Source organism: Bactrocera oleae, chromosome 4 (genome assembly GCF_042242935.1).
Source record: "Bactrocera oleae isolate idBacOlea1 chromosome 4, idBacOlea1, whole genome shotgun sequence".
Classification (NCBI taxonomy): domain Eukaryota; kingdom Metazoa; phylum Arthropoda; class Insecta; order Diptera; family Tephritidae; genus Bactrocera; species Bactrocera oleae.
Genome location: NC_091538.1, coordinates 13,206,596 through 13,221,162, shown reverse-complemented (window position 1 = coordinate 13,221,162; position 14,567 = coordinate 13,206,596).

Sequence of the window (14,567 nt, the reverse complement as noted above, 5' to 3'; positions counted from 1 at the left end):
CGTCCGTTGCACACCGAAGCTGCGTGCAATTCATCATAATTTTGGCATTTGTTATGTCAGCGCTACTCGACGCTAGTTCATCATTTTCACTTCCCAAGCTGTCGGAACGCACTACCTGCCCTATAAGTTGTTGGAACTGTTTTTTTTCTCGCTTTACTTTACTACCGAGCAGTTTCGTTTGTATTTTGTTTTCTATTTTACCTCCCACTCTCGCGGCTAGTTTTTAGTCCCCGACGAATTTCAAAAAAGGGTTGTTGTTTTTCTTCCTTTGACTGTTGCTTGAACTTTTGTTTAGCCGCATCAAAGTTTGCATACATTAGAGTTGTTGTTGTTTATGTTCTTGTCACCCCAAAAGTTGCTGGTGAAAATTTCAATAGTGGCATTTATGAAAAAGCATAACGGGAGACAACAAAAATTACCAAAAGCATAACTGTGCTTGTTTTTAGTTGCCTCAGTTGCCATAGGTGCCCTTTTTTGGCGACAACAATTTTTTGTTATTGATATTTTTTATTTTGGTTTGCTTTTTTGTGCTCATTGAAATTGATTAATTTTTCGTTTCTTCTGCTTCCTGTTTTTTGTAGTTGCCATTGCCGTTGTTTGATCGCTAGTTGCCCGTGGTGACCGCAAAGTCTCAAAGATGATTTCCGCATTTTCGTTGAAATAGTTCTCCTTTAGAATACCTTTGACAAATAGTTGGGCATGTTGTATGTAGGGATCTGTGAAACATTAATTTATAATGATAATAATAAAGATGGAAACATGTAAAAAGGTCCTCAGCATTCCTGATAGTAATTGGCTGCGAAAATATTTAGAGGCGGAAGGTCGAAAGGTTAGAGAATTTCTAAGCAAATTATTACTTCAAAAGTAAAGTTAAAGAAAATCAACTTAGTTTCTAAGCTAAACTATCTCTTTCGCCATAATCCATCTTATATTGAAGTATTTGTATAAAACATAATTGAAAAGTCATCGACTTATATTCAGTTATAAGTTAAACTTCAACTCTTGCGACCTTTGATCAAGCTTATGCTTGTTATTTTATTTTCAAGTTGTAACAGCTCTGTAAGTTAATTTAATAATTAATTCTAATATTATACAGGCTATAATGGTGCAAGAGTTAATTTTGTTTGGCAATTCTCAATGACAAACGTTGAATGCACATTTGTGAAAAACCACGGCTGTTACACATTACGTAGTTATGTTCTAGGGATATCAGACACAGCTCTGTAGCTATTCGAAGTGCGATGCTATGTCAGGATTGTAGTTTCCTCAACGGTATCTCAGTCGTTTCCGCCGGATAGATAGATGCTACTATTCCTGTTATTACTATGGTCTTGTTAGCTTGCTCTAGCGATATTTGCTATAGGTTTTGTTATTCAACGCTTTACGCGAAATAAAAAAAAGCATTGACTTATCTAAAGAAGGTGCTTTGCTTAGTTTTGGTAATATAAAATCTAAAGAAATAAGTATTGTGTTGTGTTATCTTCCTTAAAATCCTTTAAAACCCAGAAATAGAGCTGCGGTTTTAAGGATGATGGTTTCTTGGCTCATTGCTTCCATCTTTGTTTCGACTATTTGAGAAATACTTTTTCCTGGAACGTAGTAGGTTCTGTTTGTATGTTTTCGAGTTAATTTTTGAGTAAATTTACCTTTCATAATACCATATTATGTTTTTCCATATTACTATTCGGGGCGTAGGTAAATTCAACAAATTTACGATCATGAAAATCGGTCTAGTCTAGAATAGGGGACTATAGGAGAAATGCTTTCAAAACGTACCCAAGCTGTTTGAAGCTCTAGTTTACTTAACACTTTAAGAGGGAGTCTTAATTATATAATGTGATCTGTCAGGTGTATATCCATTAGAATTCACATCAGTGGTCTTTTTATGATCTAAGAAATGGTTTTTAGGTTAGGTTTAGGGTTAGGTTTACCAATTAGTCAATAGAGCTCGGTATAAAAGTTTTGGCTTTAGATAAATAAGAAATAGTTTGCTGAAATATTTCGCAGTTATCGGTTAAATTGTCAGAGAAGCCAAACTTTTATTTCAATGGTCCTGAGTTCCACATTAGATTCGAGTCACAAAAAATGGTTTCTATAATAATACACAGACTTTCGTTAGGAAATATTTTAGGAGTACATATTTCTGCTCTAGTTAACCGGGGGTGCCTTAAAATAGGCAAAGTAGGCCATAAAACAACCGAGATAAACTTTTGGTTGTAAAAATTGTGTAACTAATACAATATATTTCAAGGATGCATCAAAACTGTGATATAACAACCCTGAAGGCAGTAATTACTCCTAACATTGTGTGGATATGGAAGGTGTATGCCGCTATTACTAAAACTAACAACAACATGTTTTACATACTCATGTTTTTGTTGGATGTCGTGAAACACTTATGAGACAAAGTGCTACAGTAATCAGGGCTGCATTTTTGTTAGATGAGGCACTGTACTAAGTATCAGTGGTAAGCTAATTATCGCTTTTGGGCGAAAGTGAAAATTTGTGAGTAATAAAAGTTTAATGATGAAAAGTGTGTACGCAATTGAGAGCAGCTGTTTTGCTGCGGCGAAAAAGGCAGGCGTGTGATAAAAGCGGCTTGGATATATATGAAAGTAAAAATAACACTACAGGCGCCTAAATATATGGATCTGTGATTGTAGTATGACATATGACATATGAACATATATATTTGTATTTATAATCGTAAATTTAGCGAGATAGGCCTGAAGTAATATAATAATAATACCAAATAAAAATCAGCTAAATGCTAAAAATTATTAATATGAGTCGAGAACCCAAAAATTTATTTATACATATATCTATTACAAAAACAACTTTAATACATAGATAATCACTTATACTGCCGCTAAACTTATAAAGTCAACAAGGCAACTACAATGCAAATATGTAAACAGGACAACAAGGATATAAGTGGTTAAAGGATAATATTTATGTATGAGTATTTGGCTTAGGCTAAGCGTTACTATATAAAATAGCTTAGAGGCTTTTGAAATGCCACAGTTACGGCATATACATTTGGAATGCGCCATAGTTTGCCAAGCAAAGGACAACTCAACTAGCACTTATATACATATGTAAATAACTTTATTCTGTCGAACGCGTTTCGACCGTCATTTCAACGCCTTAAGCTCAGTCATAATGTGTGCGAGAACATATGGGGCGAAACATTGCCTAAATGTGGCCAAAAATGTGAGCGAAGTAGTAAAATGGCAAATAAAAAAAGATGATAGCTAACAAAGCAACAATAACAACAATGAGCTTGTAGTCGTATAATAAAACAATAAAAACAAAACAAGTGCAGTAAAAGTAAATACAGTAATAACAATAGTAATAACAAGCACGCCAACGCCATTGCATAAACCACAAACAATGCCAAATAAAATATTTAGCATACAAATAGGCGCACAGCATACAGCGAATGTATATCTAAGTACAACCAACACTACACATAGCGAGATATGCTTACACTGCCTATACCTATATGTATTTTTATAGGTAAATATAACTGCTTGTGCGTGCATGTGTGTTGTTATATAAACATCTTTGTATTTGCTGTTGCTGCTCTTTTGCCTTACAATCACATAAAGTTCTTTGTCGTCAAGCTCTGTCGGCAGCCTTTTGCTCTCATGGCATCTGTTTTCTAGTTGCTTAAGACTTCTCTTCACAACTTCCTTGTGCAATGACTTGACGCGCCTGACAGTAGGCTTGTGAAATTAAGATTCAATCTAAATCACTGCGCTTCTAGGGAAAATTTGATTTTTTTCTTACGAAAGGAGTTGCCACGAATCAAAAAAAAAAACAAATTTAAGGCATAACTTAAGTGATATATTATTTATTACATTTTTAAAAAATATTGACATTGAATTTGTGCTGAATTGAATAAAGGTCGAAAGATTGGCACCTGTTTAAAAGTATTTACGGTTATTTTTTTTATTATAAAGAAGAGAAATTAATACTACAAACTGAATGTTTTTAAAAAAGTTTAAAGTTGAAAATATTTTCAGGGCGTTGCCATCCGCTTAGAAATCAGAATTCAAGAAATTTGGGTAGGCAAGTGAATTTTTGCAATATGGAAGTTGGAAATATCTTTAGGGGTTGCCATGGATTAAAATATTTTTTTATTTTTTAGCTGGTTACCAATCAACTACATCAACAGTGGTGTAGAAGATGAAAATGTACATACTTGAGGAGTGCTGTCAATTAATTGAAAACAAGAATTCTCTAAGATATGAGGACCTGAGATAAAAAAGGCGGTAATAAAGGAGATTTAAAAAAATTTATTGTAAAAATATTTTTGAGTGGAGTTGCCACCTTTTGAATTTTTTAAATAATTTAAGAAACTATGCTTCTGTGTATGTTCTTGTAAAGAATTGACAAGTCTTTAATACTTCTAAAGAAGATTAATTTTTAATAGGAATGCCACCTTATAAAGTAAAAAAATAATATTTTGTTTTTAATATTACCATCGCATATAGTTTTGTATAGAGTTCACAAATGCTTACATTTTTTAAAAAATAACACCTGATAAAAAATTTTATTCAATTAAACAGCCAAAAATATTAATAAGATTTCAATTGGAAATATATTTGCGAAGGATTGTTTGTAAATATTAAATAAATAAATCTTTTAAGACAAAAAAAAAATTACCCGAATAATGTAAATATATATAAATATATATAAATGAAAGTAATATATATAATATAAATATATTCTATCAGATATACCACATGATTAATTTTGGCCCTACAAACTGAACGATTGGAATCAAGTGCTTGCAAGAAACACTTTTTCATTTGGTAAGATATCTCCATGAAAGTTGGTATATACTATTATCCAATGCAACGGTGTACTCTCCGAAGAAATTGTTCTGTTCGGATCATCATTGTAAATTGCTGTCATAGAAACTGAATAAACGCAATCAAGTCCTTGTATGAAATCTTTTGTTTTTGACGAGAGCTCTTCACGAAATTTTGCATGGAAATAAGTCTATAATATCTGAAGAAATTTTTTAGATCGGATCAATAAATCATATAGCTGTTATATAAACTAGATGATCAGAAATAAGTACTTTAATAGAAAACTTTTTGTTTTGAAAACAAATCTTCACTAAATTTGGCGTAAACTATTTTCAGAGACAACACTAAAATATCTGAGGAAAGGTTTCAGTTAAGACCACTATATAATATAGCTGGCATACAAACTGAACGATTAAAATCGAGTTCTTGTATGGAAACTTCGTTATATGTGAAGGGTATTCCCCCCTTCGGTGAAACCAAACTTAACGTGTTCTCTTCTTTCATGTTCAAGTACTCAATCCCTCATACTTCAACGGCTTTCACCGTAATCAGAACCGAGAATCAGTTAAAGTTAAGAGCGTTGTGTGTAAAATACATAAATTTTCTGGCCTTCTTGTTTCTACATACTTTTTAAATAATAAAAGCAAACTAAAATTCAACTTCAACTAAGAAATATGCTTCCTATTATTTGCTGAAATTTACGCATTTAATTTGTGAGCCTTTATCATCACTGCCGTAAATACTGTAACCCATACAAATATGCCACTTGCTCTCTATTCTACTTCCATTTTTCCAGCTATTTGTGTCATTTAAGTCTTCACCACCGCCGGCCAAATGCGTCGTCTCAAGATTGTCGACGCTGGAAAAGTTTTTAATTTATTTAACGCCGCTAGCGATTGCTCAACGTCAACTCCTCTTACACGTGGCGCAGTTGAAAGTTGCCGGCGCATTAGTGAGGTTACCAGGTTGGAGAGTGTTGGCGGCTACATATTTGTTGAAAGGGGTATAGTGTGAGCTCATAAATGATTGCCTCGAGCTTGAGCTGCGCTTAAGTATATTTCTTTATGTGAATTACTTTTTAAGTGGTTGAACGATAAGGCAGTAATGAAATTGACAAGGTTTGGCAAAGTTCTTTGATTGTGTGGTGAGTTGGTGAAGAAAGTTATACCATGAGTCAGCTCATGTTGTATAGGTGAATTATAAGAAGCTTGTTTCATGAAAGCGGATACAAACTTTATTAGGGAAGATAGGTATTATAGTTATAATATGGAAATGCTCATATTGTAATGCAATATTTGATTAACGCTTGTGGAGAGTATAGCTAAGCACATGTTTGGGTTTTTGTTTAAAAATCGAGGCAGGCAATTTTCAATACTTCTAGCACCCTGTAAACAAAGAACGAACTGTGAATGCTTATTACCATAGATTGCATCAGGAAAAAAATTCACTAAGTATTCTAATGAACCCATATAATTTGTAAGAAACCCTTTTCGTCGCCCCAACGTGTCTTTTTAGCTTTCTCGTGCCATCTTCTCTAAATATTAAGTAAACGGCTTATAATATACTTTAGTATCATACTTAAGTAATATTACTTACTGACATTTTTTTTCAACTCCCAAACCTAACCTACATATATAAACTATTTTTCAATCTAAGGGCTTTCTAATAAGTTGTAACATTAGCAGAACAATGATTGCATGAAAAAAGTGTATAAGTATTTATATAAATAAGAAAATGTTTATACTCAAAAAATTTTCTGAAAAGTCTGAAAATTACTTTCAAATGAAAAAAAATATCTGAAAAAATAAATTTAAAATAACCTGAGAATTGTCGCTTTATACTCTGAATAGGACAAATGAAGTTTACCACAATGTTTGTAACACCCCAGAAAACTTCGCATACCCTATGAATTATATATTGAAATGATCTACTTGGTGAGCCGAGTCGATTCAGCCATGCCCGTCTTTCTAGCTATCTGTAAATATGCGTATTAGTGCCTCAGTTTTTGAGCTATTGTCCTGAAATTTTTTCACACTTTGTTTTCTCTCCAAGAAGCTGCTAATTTGTCGAAACCGCCGATATCCGACAACTATAGTATATAGCTGCCATACAACTGAACGATCAAACTCAAGTCCTTGTATGAAAAACTCTTTTATTTTTTAAATTACATTCGCAAAGTTTGGATAATAGTCTAGATCCAATCTATCGCTACAATATCCGAATGTATTGTTCAGATCGGGCAACTTGAGAATATAGCTGTTATACAAACTGAATACGATCAAACTCAGTCCTTGTATGGAAAATTTTTTTATTTGTTGAGATATATTGACGAAATTCGGTATCAGCGATTATTCGAGCTATTACTACAATCTTCGTACATATTGTTCAGATAGGACAACTATAGCGTCATACAAGCTTTTCGATTCAAATCAGTATAAAGATCTTTACACTATGCATTTTTATCACCCGCGAAGGATGTTGTTTAGCTTAGGTGCAGCGGAAGTCATCGTTTTTTTTTGTTAGTATATAGGAATAATTTCAAGTTTTATTTAATTCTATTATATTTCAGTATTTATTACATTTATAAATTTAATACTTGAATTTATGTTATTTCATTCTATTTTATTTTGTATTTGTTTAAATTTTATTTTCTTGTTATTTATTGCAATTAATTTAATTAATGTACTTTAATCTAATTTAATTTAATTTAATTTTTATTTAATTTTATTGGGATTTAATATAACCAAACTTATTTTATTTTATTGTATTTTAGTTATGTTATTTTATTTTAGTTATTTTATTATATTTTATTTTAATTTAGTTTAATTTAATTTAATTTTGTTTTATTTGATTTTATTTTATTTTATTTTAGTTTATTTTATGTTGTTCTATTTTATTTTTTTTACATTAGTTTACTTCCTATTACTTTATTTTGATTTAATTAAATTAATTTTATTATATTATACTGTCATTTTTTTTTAATACATATTTATTTAGTTTAATTTAATTTAATTTTTTGTTATTTTATTTTATTTTCTTTTACATTTTTTTATTTTCTTTTAATATATTTTGATTTAATTTAATTTATTTTATTATATTATACTTTTGTTTTTTTAAATATATATTTATTTAATTTAATTTTTTTTTTAATTTAATTTATTTTACTTATGTTTTATTTTTTTAATGTTATTTTATTTTATTGTTATTTAATTTAATTTAATTTATTTCAGTTTCTTTTAATATTATATATTTTGATTTGATAAAATTTATTATAATATTATATTATACTTTTATTTTGTTTTATTTAAATTTTTTTTCTCTTAATTAAATTAATTTAATATATTTAAATTTTATTTGATATTATTTGAATTTAATTTAATTTAATTTACATTAATTTAGTTTAATTTAATTTAAGTAAATTCAGTTTAATTTAATTTATCTTAAATTTGTTTTAATTCATTTTATATCAAATTTGATTTAATTACTTTTTTCCGTATATTTTGATTTTGCATTAATACACACTCCAATTAATACATATATTTATGTATACTTTTTCAATGTAGTATCAAATTATTTAAAAAAGTAATTGTGTAACAACTACTTAATACTTTTCACTTGAATGAGATTTGTGCAGTACTATTTTGTCATAATTATTTGCTAACGTAAAAAACAAGCTACATAACCGTTATGTAAATGTTGCTCGCTCTTCATGAACTTTACTCCACTGCTAGTATTTTTTTTTGTATGTGAATGAAAATATAAGACTTTAAGGATTAGCACCTCATGCCTCAGCGCAATTTTTATTAAAAAAAAAAAAGATATAAGAAATAAATAAAAATGTGAAACGTGACACTTACGCATGTACGCCCGCAGCGTGATGTATTAAAAATGTCTAATACAAAAACTGCGCTTTGCCTTGCGTCACTCATACGCCCCGCTGTACTTGTTGCCATAACAGTCGCCTGTGAAAGAGCATTTTGTGTTGTGTAAAAGTTCCGTTACAGCGTACGACATGTCCGGTCATGCAACAATATGTATGTGTGTGTATAATATTGTGTGTATGGATGTGTGTGGCAGTGATTGCATGCCTTTTGCTGGCATGTCACTGAGAAATTAGTCGTCGCCTTCGTCGTCGTCATCGCTATGGCATTGAGTTGTTGCTCGCTGCAGACTGGCTGAGACGTCACTCGCCTGCTCGTCAGGTTGCCTTTGCACTTGCCGTTGTTCGTGCGCTTTGCAATGTCACGCTGTGGCATGCAACGTCATCACACACACTCACACACATTGCAATGTTTGTGGAAATTCCTGTAACTGCTCAAGGCGCTGTCTCCGGTGCTTCTTCGACTGAGTTAACGTTAGTGTGTAGACATTTTTTTCGCTCGTTTATTTTACTGCTATTTGTTTTCCTGCCTTTCGGTTCAGAGCCTTAGTTCAGCTCGTCATAGCAACCGCTTTTATCAAACAGCTGGAAAACTTGTCACAAAACTTTCGTGTTTTTTAATTCTCCGATTTTACTTTTATTTCATTTTGCATTAACCAACTATATATTGCCTGGCATACAGCTTGTGGTTGGTCTAAGGTTACAATTCGGCTTTTTTTTATCATTTTACCGGTGTCCAACTTCAAACTATCAACTCACTCATCTTTTTGCTTTCTTAAAAAGTTTTCGGTTACCTTGTTTTTTCTTCTTAGCTTCATATCTACTTCTGGCTGCCATTGAATTTCGTGCATTTTTTTGTTTTGCGGCATGCTTGTGAAGCCATGTCGTTTGCTATTTCCGGCAGGTTATCTGCAACTTATTTTTCACTTGCCAAAGTTTTCAAATTCGGCCAGCTGTGAGACATGTGTCGGCGCTTGTGCTTTTCTTTAAGTGGTTTAAGGAGATTTTCCTGTACTTACAGTCATGGGAATATATTCAGTTGCACGGAAAGTATTTAGTGATTGAAGAACAAAGTACTGTTCTAAGAAAAAAAATTGCGGGCTTTTATATTACTGTGAAGGCTTAATCTAAAATAGTTTTCATATATAGAAATTTCAGTAGATTCTTTTAAAAGCGAGATTGTACAAATTGTATATACATATTCGTAAATATAATTGTCGCAGGAGGAGGTTATGCAACCGCCGATATTGAACCATTTAAACATATAGCTGCCGTACAAACTGAAGGATCAAAACTGAGGCCTTATATAAAAATATAGTTTATCTGAAGAGATATCTGCACGAAACTTAGCATAGATTATTTCCCAAGGTATTGCTTAAATCTCCGAAGAAATTGTTCAAATCATATAAATATATCGTATAGCCGCCATAAAAACTGACCGAGCAAAGAATGTTCCTGTATGAAAAGCTCTTTTATTTGACGAAATATCTTTACAAAATTCGGCATGTATAATTTTTAGAGGCAACGCCATGATATCTGAAGAAATTTTTTAGATCGTAAAACAATAGCTCATATAGTTGTCATACAAATTGAGCGATCAAAATTAAGGTCTTGTATGGAAACTTCTTTATTTGTCAAGCGTATTCTGGCTTCCGAGCAGTAGAAGTTAACGTTTTTTTATTATTATATGTTGAATATCTTTTATGTAATTATTTACAACTTAATATTATATAAATCAGCATTTCGTTCATTTTAATTCAAAAACCTTTATCTTTTATTGCAGATCTGCAGTCTTGCATTCTTAAGGTGAGCATAAATATGTTGCAAAAAGAATAAAAAGCGACTTTTTCTGCCATTCAGAGTTTACATTTTCAAATCATGCGCATGTTTATAAGAAAATCTGCTGATGAATAAAAGTTTGCTTTAAAATGTGCGCCAAAACTTTTAAATTTATGTGTTACGTATACGCCGTGCCCCACCATATTACTTCTTCACTCTTCCAAGCAAAAACTAGATACGCCGCCAACAATTTGGGCACATAAATGCTAAAATAGAATTTCGCTGATATGCCAGCAGACTTTTACACCATAAGCTCAGCACATGTACACACCTACATGTACCACGTATGTATATACAAACTGCACGTTTGTGCGCGACGCACAACAATTTTATGTGCTGATTGCCTGTTGCGCCGCTTTGGCTTCGCATCTCGTCACATTCAATTTGGCTGAAGTGCGCTTTGAGTGGCTACGATTCACCTAAATCGAATTGTATGTATTTTGTGTTCGGCAGGAATTTCCATTTACTTTTCACTTTGTATCGCGTCTTTGAGTGGCTTTTGGCACAAAACTTTGCTGAAAGGCTTCTCTGCAATAAATTGTTGTGCGTGTGTGTGCGGCAGCTTTTCACTTTTCATGTTGCATGCTGCAGCTTATTGCAACTTACATATACAAATTGCCATTTATGTGATATATTTGCCAAGTTGTTGTGTAGTCTGCTTCTAGGCGCCAAGCAAATTACGCCAAAGGCACTCAGCGGTGAGCAAAGACGAATATTTTTAAGTGACACTTGAAGGCAGCTGTTTGATTTGGCAATTTTCAATATTTGTTAGATTTTTAAAATATTTAGATTGGATTCTACTTCAGATAAGTTTAGTTCAAAGAAATCAAATTTGTAGCAGCGGTTGCCACCTGTTTAATTTTTTAAGTAGCAGAGTTGCTAAAATCATTACAAAATTTTATATATTATATAATAAGTTATCAGAACACTTTCATTAAAAATAATTATGACGTGGGTTGCCAATTGTTTCATATTTTTAAGCAGAAAAAATACTATAATAACTGATGTTAACATAAAATATTGTGATCAAAGTAATGAAAACGCTTTTATTGAAAAATAATTTTGTAGTAGGGGTTGCCACTTGTTTCAAATTTTTAAGTCGAAAAATTGCTAAATAAATGAACCTACAATATTTGATCTCTATATTGTAGTTTCTTTTATTACAGAAATATTTTGCGGTGATGCTTGTATTTAAAAATAATTTTGAGAAATGTTGTCACCCTTTTTAATTAAGTTAATGAGACAAATAAATTAGTAAAATATGAGTTTCAAAATAAAGAAGTTTAAAAAGGCTTCCACTTGGAATTATTTTTGAGAAGAGTTGCCAACTAACATATTTGAATATTTTGATTAAATTAAATTATTAAATATTTAAGAAATATACAAAATTTTCATCAAACTTAATAGGTTTAACAAATATTGAGTTAAGTATTACTGTTAAAAAAAATTTCTGAAAATATTTTGAACATCTAGAAAATTTAGGTGTAAAATATTTATCTCTTAAATTTTTCTTCACAGCACACTCATTCAATTTTCATTTTTGTCGCGCATTTTTGGACGCAGAAAATATTTTTAATTTTTTCAAATATGCTGTAATAATAAATCACTGCAAATTCAAAACTGAACCTTAATAATGCGAAAAATAAAATCCATTTCATGTGTTAAAAGCGCATTGCGTTGGTATGTGGTGGCAACCCTGCACATTCCATCAACGCTAAAGTTTATTAAATTTAATTGCTGTCGGTGTAAATTGAATTTTCCTGTTAAATGCATTTATGAAACGCAAATAAACACACGCCATAGCATATTTTTGTGCGGCAACCCGTATATGGGTTTATATGTATAAACACAGCGCATAAATACATAAATTCAACATATGCTTATGCGTGTGTGCGTTTAAATGAAATTTACTGCTTTCAACTGCATTTAATGTTTACAGAGCGCCGAGTGAAGTGCGACACAGTTAAGTGGCTGAGCGAAATGCATACCAACAAACGCTTGTGCATATACGTGTGTGTTTGTGGAATATTAGTCTGCTTACTTAGTAGTAATATGTATGCAGCCACATACATTCTTATATTTGTATTTTATATGCTTATTAAGCAGCTTTTTGTCAAGCGTAAAAACCATTTTTCAGCTTCCTGTGGCATATTTGGTATACATATACATAAGTGTGTCACAGGACGTACGTGTTAATTTTCATATTGGTATATTATTTGTACATTATTTGTGTATGCAAACAACAAAAGCAAATTGGCTCATATTTATAAGCTTTTGTAATGCAGCGCCAACAACAAAAACAAGCTCTGTAAATAAATATCAAATGACAAGTGCATATATTTACTTGGCAATAAGTAATTGTTAAAAAGTGTTGCACATATTGAGGCGCGTGCGGTTTCCGCTTGCGGTTTAAGCTTCGCTCTACAGTTTGCAGATTTATTTTTAATTGTTTTTTACACTTAAATGTATAAGTATATATACATGTGCAATTATCCGCTTTTTTAAATTTTTTCACACAAGTTAAGCAAAAGTGCAGTTATTTTTGCACGACAATTGCTTTGGCTGTCGTAATTGCAATAATTTGTTTTTGCTTTAGTTTAAAAGTATGGTAAATAATATGAAAAATATTTTTTCAGTCACTGATAATGTCATAATGACAGAAATGGCTTCTGTGTGCATTTATCGCTATGCCATTGTAAGCTGTCAGGTTGTATATAAATATATATATATACATACATGTATGTATATTATGAGTTATGCACTTGTTGGAAAAAATGCTTGTAAATAAATCAAATTCATTGTATAAAGTGCGATAAAAACTATAACAACTCCTTTATGATCGTTACCCATTAATTAAAGCTTTATCTATTGAAATCTTATTCAAAGAAAAATATTTATTGTATTTTTTGTGAAGCAAAGGGGAAAATATATAAGCAAGAAAAAACGTTAACTTCGATTGCAACGGCTAGAATACCTTTCATAAATACAGAATTTTCTATAAAAGAACTTGATTTTGATCGTTCAGTTTGTTTGGCAGTTATATGCTATAGTGATCCCATCTGAAATTTTTTTCCATAGATTGTACTGTTGCTTTGGATAATAATCTATACCAGATTTTGTGAAGATATTTTGTCAAATAAAAAAACTTTTTCCCTCCAGAACTTAATTTCAAACGTTTAGTTTGTAAGACAGCTATATGCTATAATGGTTCGATAGAGGCGGTTCCGACAAATAAGCAACTTCTTGGTGAGAAAAGGACGTGTGAATAATTGCAGATCGATATCTAAAACTGAGGAACTAGTTCGCATATATACAGACAGCCGTAGAGAGAGACATGGGTAAATCAACTCAGCTCGTTACTCTGATAATTTATATGTATATTATTCATTATATTATATATTTCAGTGTATAAAAATTTAGTGAAAAATGGTCTCTTGTGAGTACCGAATTTAATAAGGTGTGGCGTTGAGTATGCACGATAAGCTAAAATTTAATTTTTAGACAATAAAAAAATGTTTCATTCATTCATTATTTGTATACTTTGAAACAAAATAATAATAATTTTATAAAAATAATTTTAATAACTAAACAGATTTTGATATTATAAACTATATGTATGTACTTCATTTGAAATCAGTATTGCAATATAAAATTTTTTTTTAAAATTTTTTTGACAAATTTGTTTGACTTATGTGCAAATTTTGAATAGGTGGCAGCTCTATAAAAAATATATAAAACACAAATACTGCTTAAAACTAGTTATTTGACATCTATTTATTAATATTTTATTAGTTTGATAAATTTAGTTAATTTATATATAATATTTTCAACCGGTGGCAACCTTTACTAAAATTATTGTGAAATGTACTTGAAATAATAAATTTTTTGCCATAACCATATACTAATAACTTTATAATATGTTAATCTCAATGCGATTGAATGACATTTTTGAAATAAGTGGCAACCTCCTTTATATATGCGTATGTATATTAGAATTTTTCGAAATTTGCATTAAAAATATCTTAATG